Below are 23,711 nucleotides of genomic sequence, written 5' to 3' on the forward strand. Positions count from 1 at the left end.
ATCGATACACTCTCTTGCATATTGTCCATGAAACAATAATAACAACAGAAGATAACACTCGTGAACAAAAGTTAAAATTTTTGCATTTTTTCTCCAACTCCTATATAAGTATTCATTTCTGTAAAATCTATTATTTTTTTTCGTATATTTTCCTAAACTTCGTTACTGCCATGCATATGAACAGTGAATTTAATAGTTACTGACATTTTTATAATAGTGAGCTTTGAAAAACATACTGTTCCTTAACTTTTTTGGGGGGGGCAGTGTATATAAAATGAGTTTTGTTACAGTTTTGTTAAAAAAAAAAACATTTTTATGAAAAATCTCCAAACAACAGCGCCTTTAAATTATGGAAAACGGCTGCTTAGAGCTTGAAATTAAAAAAGAAGAAGAGGAAGGAGAAACAATTAGGTGAATAAAACGTTTTTATTTATAGTATCTAGCTGAGGGTATAGTCACTTCCAAGCTACCATCCGCTGTAGAAAGTAGTTTCTTCTTTGTTATCTTGAGATCGCTTTCTGCTCCTCAAATGTTCCGTTGCGTATCGCCTAGAAAGAAAATAAGAAAATATATTAACTTTAGTTACGTCCACTTTTCCTAATTTTTTTAAGATTATACAAATTTGTTCATCGCCCGAAAAAATAATATTTAATGAACTCTATAAGAGAGAACGTGATGATTAAGAAATACAAAATGTAAAGCTAAAAATGTAAAGGCATATAGAGAGGACCGAAATAAGATTTAATACTATAATGTGTGAAAGGAAATGTCGGGTTGAAGTGGTACAGGGCTTTGTTGAGCGGTAGATAAAAGCGTTTTCCTCTTCGAAACCGTCTTTCTCCGTGCGAATTTCGAGTATCGCTATATGAACGTGGAGCTCACTAGTATGTATTTTATCTCTATTACTGAGGAAGGAAACGAAGCAGCTGATCAAAGTAAGTACTCGGGAATCTACTCAAAGGTAGGTACTCGGGAATCATTCTATGTTCCTCTTTTCTTCCTATATCGGAATGCCAGAAGTGTGGTACTCATTTGGCTACATAATTAGCTACTCACACTATGCTTCTTTTGCTAGACTGACTAAAACTACAAGGAAACTTCTAGGAACAGAGGTAAAACTAAGTTTTTTACAGCTATGCAGATTCAAATATAGGAATATTAAATAAATAAAGATACTAAAGAGTACACTGTAAAAGTGAGTACTTTTACTATAAAAGTCATGGATCCTATTTTATTAAAAATGAATTAAAATATCATGCAAGCATTAAGCAACGGTTTATTTTTCTGTTAAAAGATATAGTCCCTGAATTTCTGTTTCTAATAACTCACACAGAAATATAATATCTCAGAACTATTGCATTATGCAAAATATTATAAGTAAATGAATGAACATTTTAGAATGAGCAACATTATACTAAAATAATGATTCCGAATGATGCATGCGAAAATATTCAGGGTGTGCGAAAAGTTTGGATGTCCAAATTCAAGGTGTACATTTTTAGTCAAAAGAGAAAGACGGATACCATAAAAAGTATAATACCTATAATTCCATATAATTGCTATCATTATGTACTATCTCTTACAATTCTTTTGGTAATAGCTTAGTTATATGGCGATAAAATTCCTCTCTTAGAGTTAAAACTGCCTTCTAATTCCCTTTTCACGTTTTCCACGTCATCGAAATTCTGTAGAGTGAAGGCATTCTGTAATAAACGAAAAACTCCATAGACCTCAGGTGAAATATCGGGAGAATATGCTGCGTGGGATAACTCTTTTCAGCTCTAAAACCCAGTAATTTTTGCCAAGAGATTAAAACAGCATGAGTTCTGGCATTATCATGATGAGAGATAAAGCTTTGAGATAAGTCACTTAGATGTCATTCCTCCTCTCAGTCTGTCCGTCTGTTGACAATAGAGATCAGCATTCACGACTCGTTTCAGACCAAGTATCTGCCAGTAGATTAGTTCCTTGACATCCCACCGTACTATAACAAAAGTTTTTTCGGATGCAGGCTCCTAAAGTTGATGGCGTAGGCTTTGCAACTCGGCACACAATCCTTCTTGTCTGACATTATATTAGAGTAACCACTTCTCATTTTCGATTACAGTTTGTTCAAAAAATTATTCACTTCTATAAAAGGAAATGAAAGAAACGGAAGCCTAATAATAAAGCTAAAAAGACAAACAAGAAAAAACTGGGTTTAGCAGGAATAACTGCAAGAACAGACTTGTAGACTGAGAGCTCAGCGAGTGCGTAAAAACCTTAATAACCTATTTGCGAGACGTTAAACTTCGATAACTTTCAGATATTTTCCCCTACAGTATATTATTCCCTGATAATTTGTAGGTTTGCTATCAACTATAATTTTTATTTGCCTGTAAATCCGTCATAGACATCGTATTTATTGCTTTAGCTTGTTATAAATATATGCACATTCATATATAGTACTTCATTTCATTAATAAATGCATTACATCCATGTTTCCGCCCTCCCAGTGTAATCTTTTACTCAAATACACCGCTGGCCATTAATATTGCTACACCATGAAGGCGGCATGCAGTAAACGTCAAATTTGCATAAAAGGTACTACATTCCGGGATATGTGAGTGATTCGAATTTCCAGCGCATGCACAAAAGCAGGTATGAGTGAAGCAATCTACATAGTGTATACATAGGAATATTGCACGGCGGGTTTTCCCCCGATGTTTGACGATAACGGCAACTGTATCACTGCGTGTTACGCTGCTTGGAAGCATGGAAACATTTTCCTCATCCCTTAACCTGGAAAATTGGTTAAAGATCTCTCGAGATATCAGTCAATCAGTCTACTGCCGTCGCTGAGAAAGTCCTTGAACGCATCATCTATAACAGACTGAAGACATGTTATGCAAAAATTGAAGATGAAGAACACGGTTTCCAGTGAGGCCTTTCAAGTACTCACCAATTAGTACGAATTTCAGAATTCATTGGAACAGCAATACGCAATAAATCTAATGCAACTATCCTCATGCTAGACGTAGCCAAACCCTTTGGTCGCGTCTGGCATAAAGGACTTATTCACAAGCTTGTACAGATGCACCTTCCTCAAGAATTGGTCCTAACCATCGCCTCATTTCTTCACAATAGGTCTTTCTGAGTGAGTCAAGGAGACTACATCTGTTTTCCACAACCAATCTGTGCTGGTGTCCGCCTAGGTTACACTTTGGTCCTTTCCTGTACTTCTCCATTCCATTACTTACTTTGGTCCATTCCATTACTTGATTTATGTAAATGACTTTCCAAAACTTAAAGACTATCACAACACCATAATTCAGTATTAAACTGATGACACTGCCATCAATACCCATTCGAGCAGACCGAATCATGCTCTTGAAAGCATCCAGGATGAGACTGACACCGCAATTCTTTTCCTGTTCGCTGAATCCGAGATTTTCCATAAAATAAGATGGAAAATTGGTGCCAAAAATAGAGAAAGAGCATCAATGTCCGAAAATCTCAACTGTTGCTCATTGGTCGTCATCGCAAGGAAAATGCTGATGAGGAGTTAATACTTTTTAGTGAAAATGTGCTTAAGGTAACCACGGTAACATACATAAGGATTCGAATCAATTCCACTCTCACTTGGAACTTGCATTATCTGTTGCTATAGGCAAGACTCTAGGAGTATCACGAAGATTAAACATTTTCTACTCATCTTCAGCACTGGATCTTGCAAAGTAAAAGCGAATTCATACCTCTAAATAAAATGAATTTGCATTCCCTGCACGGGCCGGGCTGTTCCCAGAACTAATCTCTTTCCTTCGTCCTATATTGACCTATGCTTCCCCAGCCTGATCCACAGCCTCAAAACCTGACTTAATTAAATTATAAACGTTCCAAAATAACTCGCTGCCTCAAATCACTAGAACTTTCCGGTTTATTCGCAATGAGGGCTTCCACAAATATGAGCAATGAGGGCTTCCTTCTTCCAAGCTATAAAATTCGAAGATATAAAAGCTTACATTAGTAATGTCAATAATAACTTCTTCACCAAGGCGCCCACCAGCGGCCGAGCGGTAAAGACGCTGAACACTGGTAGTTCGGTCCGAGGTTCAAATCCCGCGAACGGGCTGGCTGCATGGGCGTTTTCGTGGTTTTCCCCATGTGCAACGTGTATACGAGCCAGTTTCCCTTAGAAAGTCCTCCGCGAATGCATCCCTCCCTTTAGGCAGATAGCCCTCGTATGCTTTGCCATAAATGAATAATCTAATCCAAATCTTCACCAAGGCATTTCATACAGATGCTCTTAATCATGCAAATAACTTCAAATATGAACTTCTGGAAACAGAATTCAGTCTCAGACCCTGTGCTACCTACTTATCTATTAATTTATGACATTTAATATTCACTTTTACCCCTTCCGCTGATATTTGTTTTCCCTTCTCTCTGCATTCTGATTTACTTAAAGCATAGTTTTCAAGCAGCATCCGCTCCGGTCAGTATTTCGGTGGGATATCATCTACGCGACTGCGTCGGCAAATCAGAAATCTTTGACTTCTCCTCTTCACATTCAGTGCACTGCGTAATTCTTACAAACTTGTTTTATGTTTAGCAATACTTTTCATTATGCGTCGAAGTTTTGATTATTTGTACATTTTATTTATCACTCTTCGATGTTTACACACTGTCACTCTCACTCATTACTCCATTTTATATTTACGTGATCTATCCCCCGCACAATATTATTCACATGCTCTGGCCTTAAAAAACATCTATAATCTGCAGTTCACCCATAGGGACTTTTATTAGAGGTGATTATCTGAGGTACTGGTAACAGCGTGGTTAAAATTCCCGCTGACACCAGCCTAAAGCTTAGTATCACAGTATCGCATTTTTCATTCGGAAGTAGCATTCAACAGTATGTAACAGAAAGATACCCTTATGAAAGTTTCCCCACATTTTCTGTAAAAATCAGAAGAAAAAAATTTTAAAAGGTAAACTTACCTTCTAAAAAAAGAAAAAAAGGTTGTACACGTATATTCATTGTAAGCAATTTGATTACTATTCGTAATTTAATGGATTTGCTTGCTTGATGCTTCGACGGAGCTCTGAACTAAGGAATCAGTACACATTCTAACATGCTTTCTCATAAAGATGGAGCAAGCTATATTTTAACATATGACCCAAGTGGATATAGTCTTTCATAACATTGTGAAAACACATTAAAATACTAGGATGAAATCTTCTCATGTTTAATAAAAATAATAACAGAAAGAGAGAAAAATGAACCTTACGATTACTAAGAATAAAACTTAGAGCCTCATGTGGAAAAACATGTACTACATACTTAAAATCTGTAAGGTGCTCCATCTTATACTATTGGCAATAGGCTGCGGTCTTGAGTTCGAAGCTCGGATGTGACACGGATATTAATGACTGTATAATATTTTTGCGAAATTGGGGTATTTAAAATCTGTCGGTCTCAAAATCTTCCCGAGTGATAGGAAAAGAAGGGTACGAAATTATCATTGTTCCTCATGAAAGTGGGCGCGGAGTTGCAAGAAGACATTCCTTCGCTGCGTGTGCTAAAGGTCTGTGGCAAACTACAGACTATTCTCTGATTCCACGCATTATTAGTCATGGTAACTTTGCAATATGATGGTTCCTGGGCATAGGGATAAACAATAATAACAAATCGCAAATCAGATTTCTTTCTCGATGCGATCAGTTTCGACTATATTTTATCAACCAAAACATTCATTACTCAAACTACGTCGTAATTGGAAATCGAATTTACTGATTATCAGTTCAGTTTACTGATACTTCAGTTCTTAAGCGTATGCGTGTATTTTCCAGTCATAAATCAGAAAATAACTTACCTAGCACATTCTAATCCTTTGCACGCTCCTTTCGAAACAACAGCATTGTCTTTTATTCCATGAGTCCTCAATGCAGTTAAAAGCTCTAAAAAAGAAATTTATTATTAATAAATTCTTACTTTACTGAAAATTCTTATGTTAAGTAAAAACCTAAGCATGTTTGCTACATTTTGGGAAAACAAATACCAAATAGAGAATAGGATAAGTTACACATACATTATTTTGAAACCGGCTATTTAATGAACATTTTGTTTCCTGTTTCTACACATTTTTATTCAACATATATTATGTTTCACTGAATACGTTTTAAAAGACATCTCCGAATTTTTTTTTAAGAAAATTGTATTTTTAGCACAAAGCTTTTATAAATTTATGAAAAACAATTTTAGAGTGCTATTTTCATATGCCTGTCCACTTTACTATAAACTAAGCATTAACACAAGTAACTGGATTTTTTTATGTATGGCAGACTCTGGATTCGAAGGATGATTCCTGATTCTAAGTGCGCCTTAGAATCTAAAATCATCTTTCAAATATTCTAAGGGGCAATAACTACCGTATTATGTTTATGACAAACAAGACGTCTGAAAGGCAGGTCTCACAATAATAAGAAATTGAATTGAAGTAGTGGTGGTGGTAGCGGTTTTTATGGTCTGTGACCTGAAAGATTATATGCACTAATCAGATGTTAGATATCTGAGTTCCCAAATTAGATAAAAGCACAAATTATTTCTAAACACAAATTTAAAACCGCAGTAAATTTGTACAATCAATTGAAATAGTAAGATGATGAATGCTGAGATGATCAGTTACATACAACTCAGATGGAAAACTTCAGATGGAAAAGAGGAGTAAAATAAAAAAGACGAGATACATTAAACTACATAGTATTAAAGTATCGAGAAAAAACTTCAAATCAAAAATCAAATTAAATAATAAAGACCTGTCTCTTTCAGGTACTGAAATAAATTGGCACTGACCGTTTTCCCAATTATACAATCAGGAGGCAAGTCACAGACGCTAAAATGCTGCAATCGAAGTCAGTTAGAATACAACAAAAAGTGTCGCACCGACAGAGCACTATCACAATTCGAATAAACAGATTCACTTTCGGGCTTTTAAAATTTATTTTGTATGGCTCGCGTGTAAACAGTTCTAAGATGGGTAATCAATACTTCATCCCTCTGATTTCCAATACATCCCAATACTCTACTTTAGGTTTGATGCTACTTAATTTAATCGAAAACTGATCATCCCAGAATAATTTCCATTTATTTACGATTCTTTGCCTGATGACCATTCTAATACCTCTCTAGCAGACAGACCAATTTGACAAATCAGTTGAGGTTCCGCTTTTGTGCCTGTTAGCTCGGTACCCTCTGTACCTACATGTCAAGTAACCCAGCAGTAAAAGATCTGATATCCATGGAACATTAAATTTTGACATAGTCTTAAAATACCAACTACTAAAGAAATCTAGATTTCAGAAAAATTTCTAACAATTTTAGGGCTCTAAACGAATCATTGTAAATCACAAACTTTGTCAAGAATAGCTTAGAGACGAAAGCCAGAGCAAAACTCACTGCAGATAATTCAGCAGTAAAATCAAAGCAGGGATCGTGCAGTCGTTTGCCGTCAGTAAGGTTTCCAGTTTGAATCGACGCTCTTACATGACCATCTGTTTTTGAACCATCTGTGCATAAGGGAATAAAACTCCTGTATTCATGCCTGTGCTCATTGAAATGCTATCTCGTTAGTGTCTTTCTTATCAAGATTGTGAAGACATCCAGAAGCCGTATTTCCAGGTTTTCTCAAGACGGGGTTTCAAGGCGCATCAGTGTCTGAGTCTTCACATGATATATGCAATATTTTTCTATCAAAGGGTGAACGCTTTCAGAGAACGGAAGTATCTACAGGCTACTTCATTTTTTAAGCCCAAAATTGAAAATTTGGATATTTGAAAATTTTTATGTCATATGTCCCCTTAAAACAATAAGCCAACACCAACACTGAAAAATAGGTGCAGTCAGAAGCTGGGTCAGCACCTCTGTATTACCACAGCTGATTTGAGGAATTGCTGAATCTGTCTGACAGTTAAATTTCCGTCCCAGTTTCGAGGGAGATCACACCGGTGGGCCGTCTAAGGATCTCCCACCCCTATTTCCTTAACACAACCTCTCGAGAGGCTCTGGGCTCGCGATGTATTTTGTGTTCCCTTTTGCCGCACAGCCACTATACGCTTACAAACTTCTATGTCTTCTCGGAGATCCGAGCCGGGCCCATTGGTACGGCAGCCAGAGTGATTAATCACTGTACCGGCTGGGCCGCTGAAACTGATAAATAGCAAACTATAAGAATAAGTTAAATACAGTTCTAAGTGAAGAAAAATCAGTATTGCAGTATCGGGTTTTCACAGTGTAACTAAACAGAGGTTCAATTTTGATTGGCTCTCGAGTAAATCCGCTACGAACGCTGCTCTTGAAACAGCCTAAGTTAAATTACAGGACTGCATCACGGGCGAGACAGGTGATTATCCTAGGCAACAAATTAAAAAAAATATGTAGTACATATTATCTTGCAAGGTCCCAGCTTAATGCCATCCTAGGCGGATCGCTTAGTGCGCAAAATCTAAGTTTTTATTATTTTGATTACAACAAATAAAAGTTTATTAACAAAAATAACGGAAATAAGACACAATTAGATATATAAATTAAATAATAATTGGCTATCTCTCTCTCTATATATATATATATAGTATGTGTGAACAAACATATATATCAGAAATAAATAATTTAGTACATATATTTACATATATTCATCTAATTCTTCTAATTGTTGTTTCTCTTACATAATTTTGATCACAACAATGAAAATTTGGTTATTATAATGAAAATTACTAATCAAAACCCTTCTTAGAGTTGCTAACTTTACAAAGCAACAGAAAGGCCAAAAGTCATTTTGGCAATTTTTTCTGAGTTACGCCTTTATTCTCTAATTTACAAAATGCATAAAAGGGAGCGAAAATTTATTTCACCCGAGGAGTGTAAAACTCTAGATCCGGTTCTGCACTTTGGTAGGTACATTGTTTGTAAACGTTATAGAATTAATATTAATTATTTAGATAAAATTTGGTGCACAATTAAATATGAATAACGTTATTACTTTTAACAGATTATGTCAGGTTGCATACACAATTCTAGTGTAAAGGATTTCTCAAGGAAACATGTCCCCACTGATCGAAAAAGACAAAAGTAGATAGTTTACTAAATAACCACACTATTACGTAAATGCATTTTCGTATCACCCATTAAAATTTCCGCCCGAAAAGGCTGACGACCCGGGGGTAAACCCATTTAACCCAGGAAAATCGAACATCGGCAGCGAAATAATGGTATAATTTCAGTGATATAACATCCGTGAAGTATCAGTTTGATACCATATTAGTCTTAGAAATATCGCTGACGTTTAAAGAAACACCTGAAAACATTTGATTATTTATTTATATTGTATTAAAAAAGACGAAACTGCTTAACGTTTCGCTGCGAAAACAGCGCATTTTACTACGAAGAATTAAAAAAGGAAGAGAGAGAGAATTTGCCATTGAAGTACTTTGGTTGAGATTTTAGAGCTCATCGAAAAGCTAGGGTAGAGCAAGTAGTAATAAGACCGTCATCTTCATGAGTGGCTATGGCTTAGTCCATGAGTACCCAGATTTTATTTTTTTTCTTTTGCCCTATATGAATACTATTGTGATGTTTAGAAATTCCGACTACGATATTAGTCATATTTTAGTCATCGTGTCTTCCGTTATTTTATGCTACCGGAACATTTATCAGCCATGCGACCTATCAACTGTTGCCATTTTATGAGGCATATGCTTTATAACTTAATCAACCACCCTGTTTTGGCAAATTACCTGTTCTCAGAGGTGTTGCTATTCGCTGTGGCATAGGTTGTTTCATTTATCTTTCAAATTAAACCTACATATTGTTTAAGTAACTAATTGATTTAAGAGCAATGTACGTACTCATTAATAATTAATTTCACTTTTAATAATAACTAATAGAATTTATAACCCATCTAATTTGAAATATATCTAACTGATGATTTATTTCTATAAATATTTACTGCATTAATTTGAATTAGAAAAATATATTTCTAGCATCTTATGTGTTGTATCTTAGTACAGATTAACCACTTGAGCACCACTTAACAACTATATTTTTTTCTTAATGTTTTAATGTGTTTTTCTGACAAAAATCTAAACTAAATTTTTCCCACTTTTGTAAAATGAGTGCAAAGCCTTTTTTTTTTTTTTCTAATGACCCTTTTGCGCTGTTCTACGGAAACAACATTGTATTTATGACACATTAAAAAAATGTCAAGGTCATTTATGCACGCGTTTGTATGTATATTACCTCGAATACGTCGCTTTAATTATATCAACTTGTGAACAAGAAGTTGTTGTTCTGTTGTTGTGACTTTTCTCACCTGTCTGACAGTAACATCAGAACAAGCCCACGAAATTCATCGTGGCAAGAGCCTTGAGCACCATACAGATGACAGTACGACTTTGCTCAGTCCATAACCCAATTTTGATGTACGGGTCCGAGGGTATCCCTCCCCTCTTCCCCTACCACCAACTTCTCGAGAGGACTTTTGGCTCGCCGCATAGTTAGAGTGCCCCCATGCCACACAGACACTGTACATTTACAAACATCCATACCTTCTCCAAGATTCGAAACCGGGCCCTTCGGTACGGCAGTCAGCTTCGCTAACCACTATCCCGGTTGTTCGGCGAACACGAAGTAATATCTAAAAATGGTTTTAAAACTAAATTTGAAATTTTATACGCAAAATTTTGCCTCTGTCTTATTTATTAAATAATTAAGCTAACATATAAGAGGAAATCTCATAAGTCACATTCAGGTTTTAAAAAAATTATTGCTTATTAAAATAATTTTTATGTCAAGTATTCATACTGATCGTTGTTTTAAACAAATAATCCAATATAAAGTCTCATGTTCTTTGGTAACATCAAATATACGAAACTTCTAAGAACTTAGGTGAATTATCACTATGTCTTGTAAGGTACCACACAGAATGGTGTGGTGTGGTGTATTTAATTATGGCAAAGCACACGAGGGCTATCTGCCTAAGGGGAGGGATGCCTTCGTGGAGGACTTTCTAAGGGAAACTGGCTCGTATACACGTTACACATGGGGAAAACCCCGAAAACGCCCATGCAGCCAGCCCGTTCGCGGGATTCGAACCTCGGACCGAACTACCAGTGTTCAGCGACTTTACCGCTCGGCCGCTGGTGGACCTCCACACAGAATGAGAAAGGGTGTAAACGACCGACCAATTTTATTTAACTCAACTAAAAGTTTAACAGAAGGCACCACTCTTGCTTACAGTATAGATAGCATTAGTGGCTTAAATCAAAATTAAGAAACTCGAATTTAGCCCAACGGCTACACAGAGAGGAAAAGTGCGTGCGCAAGTAGGCTCTGATCTAACGCTGGCGTAACCAGCCTAATGTGGAGAATAAAGCAACCCCGCAGAATACTACCCAAGAGAATCAAATCAGAAAAGTTACCTTCAAAGGTGGAACACGCTCTAATTCTACATTCTAAAACTTTCTTTTAAATACTATCTCCTTTCTACCTCATCTAAACACCCGCGAGCTAGAAATTTACATTCTGGCAGGAAAAGGACAGAAAAGCGAATTAACATAAAATAACTGGTTATTAAACTAAACGAAACCTGTATGAAAAAAATGTTTCATTGATATCAGAAATCTTTCAAATTTAAATGAGAAAATATCTTCCCCTTTGTATAAAAGTGTGCATATAAAATATCAAAGATTAAAGAACTAAGTTAAATTAGATCTAAAATAAAATTTAAAATGAATTTAACCCTTTTTATATGCATTTTAAGAAAGTAACCTTAATGATTCCTCTTCGAATCTTTTCTTACACGTAACTGCTCATTAGCAACTACGATAATGCCATCCAGCGACATCGTTTCCATGCCAGGGGAGAAAAAATGCAATTGTTGTTTTAATCAATTAACAAAATTTACTTTCTACTTAATATATGATGGTATTAGCGTTAACTTATAATTTCTTTTATACCATTTGTTGAAAATAACTCAGCAAAATGAAAGGATAAATAATTCAAACAACTACAAAAACGAGTTAAGCATTTTACATGTTCATAGTTATTGGTAGTCTTGAAACTATTTTGAGCAAAATTTTCTCCACTGTTCTCAATTTGAGCACTACAAATTAATTTTTAAATTAAACGTCTCTTCTTTTTAACTAGTTTTGAATGAAAATTTAAATTACATAAAATACGTTCTTACTTGAATTGCAATCGTGATGACCTCCAAGCTGTAAACTGCACATTATGTCTTGTCTTAAGAAACCTATTAAGGAAATGAGATTACATAAAAAAAGAAACATGAAAAATGATAGCTGGGTCATTACTTTAATGAAACATTGAAATAACATGGTACACTATAATCTCTAAACAATATCTTAACTATGTAACTGAGCATTTATAGAACTCTGAATACTTTACAAGAAATGTGACTTTGGATACAAGACATTTTACAAGAAATGAACCTACAACCAAGTAATAAGTCATATCCGTAATCTTGCACTCACAATAATTATATAAATTCAAAATAGAGATTATTTAATTTCAAATGAACGCAGATTGTCAAAGTTCAGTTTAATGTAGATTACAAAAATCATATGTCATCCTTAGTAACAATAGTTTAAATTTACTTCTTATATCTCAAGCTCCTGTTAAGGAAATTTATTTGCGATCACGACCTGGATTTTAGTAATAAATTACTCTTATTATTTAGAATTCTTAGGAAATAAACTAATGCTTATATACCGGGTGACTCAAAATAATTGATCTGATTTCAAATGACTCTATTTTTCAAATTTACGAATGTATGAAGACAAATAAAGCATAATATGAGAGGAAAACTCTTCAGATTTTGCGTAGTATGTTTTATGGTATGTCTATTTATTTTAGTTAAACGAGAAGGCGTAGTATGTTTATTTATTTTAGTTAAACGAGAAGACGACAATCACCACTCGTGCAATTATGTGCTGCAGTGGGTTTTTTTTTAATTACCTTCTCTGCAGTAATAGCTGTAAAAGTTTGAGCTCACCTAGATTTGCCGATAATTTAAAAAAAAAAAAGATCACATCACATGTCGTTACAGGTATAAGTCATGCGAATTAAGTCATGTGACCTAGAGTGCTAGTTGTGAAAGTAAATTCGCCGAGCTGTGACTATTTCCAATTAGTAACTACTTCAAAGTATTTCAAAGTTCTTCGTTGCTAAAACATGATCAACATTTGGATGAAATTTAAAACACTCAAATTACCTTTCCACTAAATTAGCATTCGATTATTAGATGCGGAAATATTCTCAACTAGACTCTCGTCAATTATTTTTAATCACCTTCTACCTGCCATTAAAATCGTCTTGATGGTTTAGTAACTTGAGAAAAATTTATAACTTGTCGAAGTGCTATAAAAATAATTCTATAATATAGCTAAAAGTATGTAACTATGTTGTTGGTTATTAACAGTTTCTTAAAATATGTCTAAATCATAAAGCTAGTCGTCATGATCTATGTGGTTACAAGGATAAAGTATTTAACTAGTTTCACTGTTCATTATTAGCCTACAATCAAATAATAATATACTCTGACTTTCGAATAAAAGCCCCTACATAAAACGTTTGATTTATTTTCTTTCCATTTTAAAGACAATTTGATGGTTCTTTTCAGCTTTTTCTTTGTCATATAAGATGACAACTGGAACAAGGAGACATGACATGAAGGGCGTGGGTGGTTGGGTTCTTTGACATCTTTCAAAGATACTTTCAAATTGCTGTCTATTTCGATTTAAGAGAAAAAGACACGTCTTAAAAACAGTATGCACTTCAAACTATCAAACTAACTATTTTATAATTTGATCTTCAGTCTTTTTGAAATTTCTGTGCACATACCTCGAAAGAGCACGAATTTGTTTTACCTCAAAAGTACATTTACGAATCTCTCTAACCATGATAAAAGAGGGTAGGTTTGGTTTATGTGATTATGGCAAAGCCTCCAGGGCTATCTGCCTAAAGGGAGGAATGCCTTCGTGGATGACTTTCTAAGGGCAACTGGCTCGTATACCTGTTTAAGATGGGGGAAAAACCAAGAAAACGTCCATGCAGCCAGCCGGTTATCGGAATTCGAACCTCGTGCCAAACTACCAGTGTTCAGCGACTTTACCGCTCAGCCGCTGGTGGATCATGATAAAAGAATAATTTCATTAATAAAATAAAGTATTATAAAGCTGCTTTAAAATGAAATGCGTTGAGGAAAAGAAATAAAAATAAGCAATATTTAGAAAAGAAATTAAGTGAAAGATTAAATAATATAAATGGAATGAGGGGCTATGGAAAATGTTAATAAAAGAATAAATATATTTTAAATTTCCTTTAATTTCTTCATCTGTTTCAACGATCAGCATAACGCTACTTGCATTTCATGTAATACGGCAGTATTATGTAACTCAATTATGTCTTAAAATAGAAATGAAATCAGTTGCAATTTTTTTTAAATATAAAATTACTTAAAAAAAGGAGCATTTTAATGTAATATGGATTTGAAAATTTAACCATTGTATTAGACATTTAATTTGGCTCAATGAAAATTAGAGCAACTGGAAATGGAAATGTATTTGGGAAAACAAATTGAAATGGAGAGTTTATTTTAGAACTATTTCTTTCATTTCTGGAGTTTTTCTCTATAAGCTGAAAATCAAAACGCAGATGCACCAATAGTTTAAATCCCCCCCCCCGCCTAGATACTATGTTAGCAGTTCTTAAAAAATGTAATTCTTAAACTTCTGAGAGGCACTTTGTGTATTAAATTTCATTTATTTTTTGGAATTATCGTTAAATCCTTGCTTCTACAATTTCGTATACCTTTCCCATCTGGCTGTATATCGTTATCCTTCCATTCCAAAACAAATATTGGTAAGGCGTGTCGCCCAGAAATTCGGACTGCATTTAATAGATTAAAACACAAATATTAGATCCTAGTTCTCAATTAATATATTATATTACAAAATTTTATGTAGTTCGTCAGTTATCATGCTTTATGAATTTAAAAAGCTTGATGCATTTGGTTGTGGCAAAGCAGGCGAGGGAGCTTTCTACCTAAGGTGATGGATGTCATCAAGGAAGACTTTTTAAAGCAAACTGCTTGTACTCACGTTACACATAAGGAAAACCTCATGAACATGAATGCACCCAGTCCGTTTACTGGTGTTCTTTGTCTGTATTTGACCTGTTGACGAAGTTCCAGCTTTCAGCACCTTATCCTCTATGCAGCTGATAGGCCCATAAAATTTCGGTATCCACTATTAAGCACATAAATGTCTGTGAACATAATTACTTTAAACCTGGCGAACGGCTGATTGCATGGCTGTTTTGGGGGTTTTCGTCATGTGTAAGGTAAATTCACACAAAACAAAGCATATATTTGAGACAAAGTTTTCCACGAAGATGTTGCTCCTTTAGGCAGATAGCTTTTGAGTGCCTCGCTTTAAACAATTAACTTATGTACTTGAAAAGTGATCACAAAGCAACGAAATAAGTAATAATTAAATTTTCGCATGATGAATACATGCATAGAGCGTACCAAAATGATAGTTTTCACTTATTATATTACAAATCAATTTCGGTACATTTATATAAACTACAATCAAAATCTTCATTTGTAATTAATGAAACTCAGATTTTTCTTTATTTTATAATTTAAGACAAACAATTTTTAAAAGCTGGACACCGAACTCAGCTTTGGAATTTTAGCATTTTTTAAAGTTACAAAGTCCATTTCCAATTACCGTGTTTGCTCGCATAATAGTCGCACCCCCGTTTTGAAGCGGAAAAAATCGTGAAAAGTGTGCAACATTGTGTACTAGATTTCTCCGCACAATAGTCGTCCCTAGATTTTCGCGATGTAAAATTGGCAAAAAAATGCGATAATTACGCGTATAAATATGGTATTGTAATAAATGGCTCTTGAAGACTTAGTTCGTAGGTTCAAAAACATCCTTGTTTTTTATGACAGGAACTTCATTCTAATTTTAAAATTGACTCTTTAATTTCTTTGTAATTGTCAAATTATTGATATGCTTTACAAATTCTTTCATTTCATCGGGGCTCACATACTGCTGAATGCCGTTAATCTAACTAAATCTGTTACGAAAACGAGCCAGTTCGTGAAAAGGCGTGGTATGTTTGTCTTTGCTAGTAGTTCTTGTTTTCGTGAGTTCGTGTTCATTTTATTTAAAAAAATCTTGCATGAAGGCATCCTTTCCCCTCATGCAGATAACCCTTAGGTGATTTTCTGTATCTGGTTAAACAAACAAACAAATTTATTTTCTTTTCCGTTTTTCAGTTATTCAGTTTTATACGTTTCTCAAAACATGGGAAGTTAAAATTTTGATGTGTAAAACTACTTTCCGACTGCATCAAGGTACATATTATTAGGTTTATAAAAGTGTCGTCGCCTAATTTCACTTAGATAAAATCTTTCTCTTCCTGCGTTTCTTGTAAATCCTTTCTATTTTGAACTTGTATGTAACTCATTATTTATTTTAAGTGCTAGAAACATATACGTCTATAAAAGTTGTTTAAGTTCTAACGGCCCTTTTTGTCCTGTTATCATAATTTTAAGATTTCATCACGTTATGGTCACCTATGGTCACCACCTGCTCTGGTTTCACATTCATTCAGCTACTTCTACTGGGTCATTGAAGAAGCTGGACCAGATTTTAAATCACTATATTACGCTTTCCTTTTTTTTAAATCACTATATTACGCTTTCCTTTTTTTTTTAGTTTTTATACCAAAATAATTCTGAAGTGTCCAAGTTATGGCAATGGGGACGGACGAAATAAACTTGAGCGTATTTTTATCAACAGTAATAACATCACTGCCAGTAAATATACCCAGTTCATATGAAGATAGCAACCGTGTAATAAAAAGCGCAGTGCGTGTTATATGGTGCACAAAATTTTAATTTGTTATGAATTCAACAAATTTGTGGAAGTAGTCGATTGTTGCAAAATTCAATATTTATTGCCTTTACTGCCACCTGTGGAGGATCATAACTGACATGATCTTCCACACGTGGATGGAAATAGAGTATTGCTTTTACACTTGCAAATCAAGCAAAGGAATTCATATTCAAATTTATTAATTATGCGGTTAAAAATGTTGAAATTTCATATTTACTTTTCAATAAATTGTCAAGCTGCCTCAAATAGCTAAGAGTTTAAAATCAGGTCTTCAATGACCCTCTACACTGAATGTGTGGTGCGAGTATGCACTATTACAAAGCTTTACAAAGCCTACAGCTTTCATTTGATCGAATAAATTTTTCTGCGCTGTTGCGTAAAAATTTCGCTGTTGCTCCGTCTGACATTTTACTTTCTCTACAAATCAGCCTGAAATTTTTTTATAGCTTAATATAAAATTAAGTAATATGACACGTATTTAAAGAAGAAAAATTAATTTCAAATTTGAAAAATACTAAAATTTTTTACCTGCACTTGAGAAGTAATAAATTCTAATAAAGTATTTACAGTAACAGAATTTCGAAATATTTAGAATAAGCGAATTAAGATAGAGAGGTTATAATTGCTTAATCTGAATACATTAATCACTTTAATCATTTCTGTTGAACTTAAACGTGACCTCATAAAACTTTATTTTTGTGCTTGTGATATTGTTTCATGAAATCGCCAAAAATATTTTGCATCAAAAAATTATTTCACTAAAAGATATATCGATAGAAAATGTGTAAGGCTATAATTTTATGTACCATACAAAGGGATGGGGGCCTGTGAAGAAAGAATTAGCCAGATCACGATTAAATAGTCAACCAATAAGGTCAAATCATCCAGGTTTCATGCATTAAGTAGAAAATATTTACAGCCAATTCCTCATTCAAGATAACTCAGTGGCTAAGAGAAGCCTTTTCTAAGACAAAAGGTTTTTGGGTTCAAATCCCTAATGCAGCCAAAAGTTTACAGTGGTGCAAGACTAAAATCTTAGGAAAACAGAGAACACATACTGTGTTTTACTTTAAAGAGAAAGGAAGAATGGTAAGGTGTGTGCACTCAGATCACAATCAAATCAATAAATTAGTGAAATCAAAACAACAGCCCCATCATTAAGTTGAAAAATTGAAGCCCTACTGATTAAAAAAAAAAAAAAAAGCTTTTAGTTCTAAGAGTTTCTGTGTTCTTAGAGGAAACACACAATTTTTGTTAAAGATTTTTCGATAACATCTTAAAAATATCTTTTTTGGTTTACTTTCACAATGTTTTAGTCAATAGAAATGATGTACTTTTATGGTATTTTTTTTTTTTTTTTTTTTACAATCGGTTGCTATAATTGTGCTTGAAACTTATAGCCGCAATCAATAAGAAAACTAACTGAATAAAATTAGGGATTTTTATTATTATTATTCTTAAAATATAATGCGGCCTTTAAATTTATACCTGGAGTTTTTTATTTATCATGTCTTGAAAAATGACGGCTGGAAAGAAGAGGAAGAATCTAGAAACAGCCTTTGGCAAACTTTGTCCACTACACTAAACAAATTACCTTTAATTTATCTTCCAAGCACGCTTGAGCATAGCCAGCTTTCGGAATACTGCCATTCGGCAAAGAATATGATCTTTAAATTATTTTTCAAAATTAATTAGTCTGTTATTGATTAACTACTTCAGTGATTTAAAAGCAGTAGACGCATTTCTTAATTATTTGAAACCATTTTTAATAGTGTATACAATTGATATAAATTAAGATAATATATTTAATTTACAATGCACTGAACTGATAATTTTCTTGAATTTTTGCAGCTATTAATTATCATAAGACGTTTCTAGCAGCATCTACAGGCAGGTTTAGGATACAAGCATCAGTCTGATTCTGAATTCATCAGCTTGCAAGTCTCTTGTCCCGTCTCCAGTTTATCTTGTAACAGACTACCAAATCTGATGACGTGTACCTAGATTTTACTATCTTACTCTATTATCACTGTGAAATTCTAATGTTATTGTCCTCCATCTCATAGGAAATTCAACTGATAACACCGCAATTGTATGATAGCAATCAAATATCCACAGAATTATTCTTCTCGCTAAAATGAGAAAGAACCATGCCTAGTTTCATAATTTATTGCCTCGCTTTTTGAACATACCTAAAAGTACGTAAAATATCTTTAAAACAAACTTATATATGAAAAAGTAGACATTAGAACCATATGTTTAATGAGTAATTTCATCTTATCATACGAACGTGTTTTTCATACATTAATGAATGCAAAGATGATAACAAGCGGTCAAATTTTAATTCAACCCTTAACCATTATCATCAGAAAATAAAACAAACCTTGCTGCGATAATATTACAGCTACCCATTGTTATGAGGCAGAAAGCACTAGCAATTAAAAATCACAAGAGAATGTTTATACGAAGAGGAAATCCCATCTTGTTAATTAACTCAGTTTAAGGATTTGAAAGACAGTATTGATTTTATTTCTTAAACCTCTTGTTTGAACTAAATCCGTTCGTAGAGGTGAATTAACAATGAAGACATTTTTTCCTTAAGTAACGAACTGCTTATCCTTAATAGCAAATAGCAAATATTAAATTGCCTTTTCTTTCCATCAATTAAGGGAATTTAAATTAAATTTTGCAACAGGAAACTTAATTCATATTAAGATTTAACTTTGTAATGGATTATTTTATGAATATAAAAGTGTTAAACCTTGGATTTCGAAAACATTTTTTAAAAGAGTACCAACACAATAACTTTTAACATGAAGCATAATTATTTTTTAAATTTCGAAAATCCTAAGTTAAACTTGAGAATGAAAAGTGGGAGAGAATTATAAATAGCACTTTTCGAATTGGACTTGTTCTTAGATGCGTGATATTTAAATCTAATTATTTTTTCAAGAATAATGAACTACCAATGAATGCAAGAACGCACTTTAAGGCTTTTAAATTAACGCTGTTGAATGAAAGTTTTTCAACAGAACAGGAGCATACCTTAAACAATTGTGTTAAAATTATGTAAATATAATTCATGAATAATATATATATATATAAATAATTATCACTCATCTTCATACAAATACATATGTGATTCATGAACTCTTGTGTTTTCTGCTAAATAGTTTTAATAGTTTAGTACTTTTAAATTTTAATATATTGTTTTTCTGTAAAAAATTATTTTAATATTTAGTTTTCAGTTTTGGTTACACGCAAATTTAGTATTGTGTCTTTTAATTCTTGATTAAGTTGCATTTATATTTTCACTATTGAATTCTAGCATTTCCAGATTAAATACTAATCCTAAATACTAATACAAAACATTATTTTTTTTAGGTATGCTTGAACAGAATATTAACCATTATATAAAAAATTTTTATCTGTAGGAAAAGGAATGTTAACCTACGTTTAAACATACACAAAATTAAGACTCAACCTAAAATGAACAAACACTGTTCTGAGACTAATATAATGCGTTCACTTAGCAGTGATAACAAATAAATTATTTGGCTAAACCAGTTTATTCTCCAGATTTAGTAGTTGTTACAAAAGAAAAATAATAGTGCATTAAGCATACCTCTGCTTATGCACTATTATTTAACTGCAAGGAACTGGATTTAATTGCAAGGATATTAACATAAAGCTATCAAGATGCTTATAATCTAATTATTTTTTTCGTCCTTACTTCAATTCTTTAAGTCTGAAACAGAAAATCATGCTATGTTTTTCCAAATACCTGAAGTAAAACAAATCAACTTCTCTTTGGGAAAACAATGAACAAAAAATTATATCTTGCAATATCTGTAAGGAAGACTATGAGGTATTTCTCCCATCTTCTTGGCGTACCTTCCTGGTGAGGTGGTCTGCACATTGGGCCGGTATTCCAGAGGTCCGTGGTTCGATTCCCGGCGGAGGAGATTGCTCATTTTTTATCTCTCCGGTTTTTTCAATTAACCTAATGTCTCTACAAGGGAAGTGCATGATCAGAAGTTGATTTGATATTGCGATATTTGCGAAGTATTGCTTTACATGATCGCTTTACATTACTTACATGATCTCTTCTTTATTTGCCAAGCTTTTTTTCTTGTGAAGAAGTTTCAAAAGTAGCAAATGAAAAATTTAGCTAATTATATGAATTTCCTACATTTTATCTCCAGTCATATTTCATCTTTCCTGTTCTGATTTAATAATGAAACGTATTTTAGATTAGTACATTATTTAGATTCATAAAGGGTAATGTACCATATTACAAAAGCTTTCATCTTTAGATTCAGATTTCCAAGCGGTCTAATGATTAAAACCCGTGTAACATCGGTGATTCAACAGAATTCGATTCCTAAATGGGCTGCATACATAGGTTTTTCATGGTTTTGCCCATAAGTAATATGAGTGCACATCAATTTGCCTTAAGTTCTTCACCAAAGCACTCCTTTTTTTGACCTCTTGCTTTGTGGAAGTTAAATCAACCTTCCCCCCCCCAAAAAAATTATAATAATCATACATATGCTCTACTTCATTTAAAGAACGCGTAAGTTAGAAATTGCAACAAAAAATTTACGTCTGTTTCAATTAAAAATTATATAATTTTATGTCACAGAAGATGCAAAGCTTTCAATAAAATTAACTAAAAATCTGTACCTTTCTTAAGTGCACTTTTAATAGCTATGAAAATCTTTCTTTTTCTTTTTCAAATGGATTGTTTTGTATGCGAGTTAATAACAACTATAATATTATTTCATGTAATTTGATTGCAACGAATAATTAGTAAAACAAAGAACGTTTTTAATTTGATTGTTTAATTTCTTTGCTTTTTTATAACTTTTTTTAATGCTTTTCCAAGTCAGGGGGAAAAGTAATGTAGAAATATATATCTCGATAGCTCAGAAGATGAAGAGCAACCTCGCTGGAGAACCGACAAATTCTGAATTCTATTCCTGATACAGATTTCTTGACTCTTTTAGCTTTTGTAAACAATTAAATTCTTAGCTACTCGTTGGATACTCGAATTTAATCTGCATTAATTACCAGATTACTGAAGATTCTGATCGTTGAATATCCTACTTGAAGGCAAGTAAATATATATGTTCACTAAACTTTTTAATGAAAGTAGTTCTAAGCTAACATTACTTTAGAATTATTTTAGGTAAATGTATACCGAAAATGCAACTTCATCTTTCGCAATTAGAATTATAGAATTCAACTTGAAGTTACAAAACTTAAAAAAATAGTTTTAGCTTCTAGTAATGCCTTAAAATGTTGAATGATTCTTCTTAAAAGTTCAGTTTATTTATATTTCAATTAGAATTGCATTTCAAAATCCATACTAAGTTCAGCGGTAGATGGCAATACAAATTTAAAAATACTGAAACTCAAGCAGAGAAAAGGTAAATAAATTCTTCCATGAAAATGTATTAATTTGTTAACTGATGCCTTTTAACCTGAGAATTTCAAAACCTAAGAATATTTCAACCAAATTTTTTACACTGAGTGTTGTTTTAATACAAATTAATTTGATTTCGCAAGAATTTCACTTCCGTCTGTATCACGAGTTAGCTAAGGAATACATTTACAGCGTTCACTAATTTCATGAAATCTTATATGTGACTATATAAACTAAGTGAAATCAAAACTGTCTATAAATCTATTTTAAAAGAAAAATTAAGTTTTTCTCACCTTCAATAGCTACTGTTAGCAACAGGAGACTAAGAACAGTCGCACCGATCGTCATCATCGTTCGAATGAAGGTAGTGGTCACTGTCTGTGTGAGGCGATAGTAGCGCTCACTCTTTGAAGTGATCTTTCAGATGCTACGCAAGAGAGGCGGCGAATAAGCAAAGACATTGTGATCTTAACCCCGCCTGAAATGTCTTTCAGTCCATCAACAACTGCTCTCTGCATCTCCTCCACCCCCCCCAAAAAAAAGATTACATCCGTGACAATAAATTTCTAGTTTTCCTTAGCTAATAATAATAATAGTCCAATCATTTTTAAGAAACTGAAAGAGCAATCTTAAAATCAATTTTTCATGGAACTGTGATTTTCAGAATTATTTTATAAATACAATTATTTGCATTTAAAAATTAGAAATTATTTTAATTATTTACCTTTAAAAAAGAAGTCAGTGCTTTATTTCGTCCTCTGAATATACGCAAATAAACCCAAATTTTTATATTACTGATATAATGGGGCTGCATACTTATATACTTATATTTTTTTTATAACTTTCATGCGGTATATCTCTGCTATTATTGGACTGAAAGTATAATTTCTCGTAACATTCCCATTACTTCCCCTTTTTCAATTTTTATTTTTAATTATAAATTTTTTATAATTTTATTTTCATACAAAGAATTTTTTTTAATCCGAAAATTTGGCTCTACTCTTATATGCGCCTTAAGGTTGCCAAATGCGGCGATATGTGTTGTGCACTAGTTTTTGGCGCGATTGCGTGTTCTGTTCTGCGATGGTTTTGGGGGCGATGTTGGTTTCTATGGTAACCCTTTTTACGTCGAAACTTGGATTTGCTAGTTGGTTTCGTGTGGTAATTAAGTGATTTATGACGTGTTGGCAAAATTTTAGTCGCGTGCCTGGTACAACTATTTTTTCGGGTGGCTGGAAATTCTTCAAGTATTTAGAAGACGGTTTTGAACATTTATTTGTGAAACACAGTATCAGTTTTGTGGATAGTGAGTCTG

General features: G+C 33.3%; 1 long non-coding RNA gene across 1 annotated transcript; it reads right to left on the reverse strand.

Annotated features, from left to right (window-relative positions):
• Window positions 1-407: 407 nt before the first annotated feature.
• Window positions 408-22,813, reverse strand: LOC146993427 (uncharacterized). The gene is made up of 4 exons (XR_015038736.1): window positions 22,690-22,813; window positions 12,225-12,287; window positions 5,859-5,943; window positions 408-548 (listed from the first exon to the last, which is right to left on the reverse strand). It is a non-coding gene; the product is annotated as an uncharacterized LOC146993427 (long non-coding RNA).
• Window positions 22,814-23,711: the final 898 nt, after the last annotated feature.

Source organism: Stegodyphus dumicola, chromosome X1, assembly GCF_044657685.1.
Source record: "Stegodyphus dumicola isolate Sdum_Otavi_A_Nest chromosome X1, ASM4465768v1".
NCBI lineage: Eukaryota > Metazoa > Arthropoda > Arachnida > Araneae > Eresidae > Stegodyphus > Stegodyphus dumicola.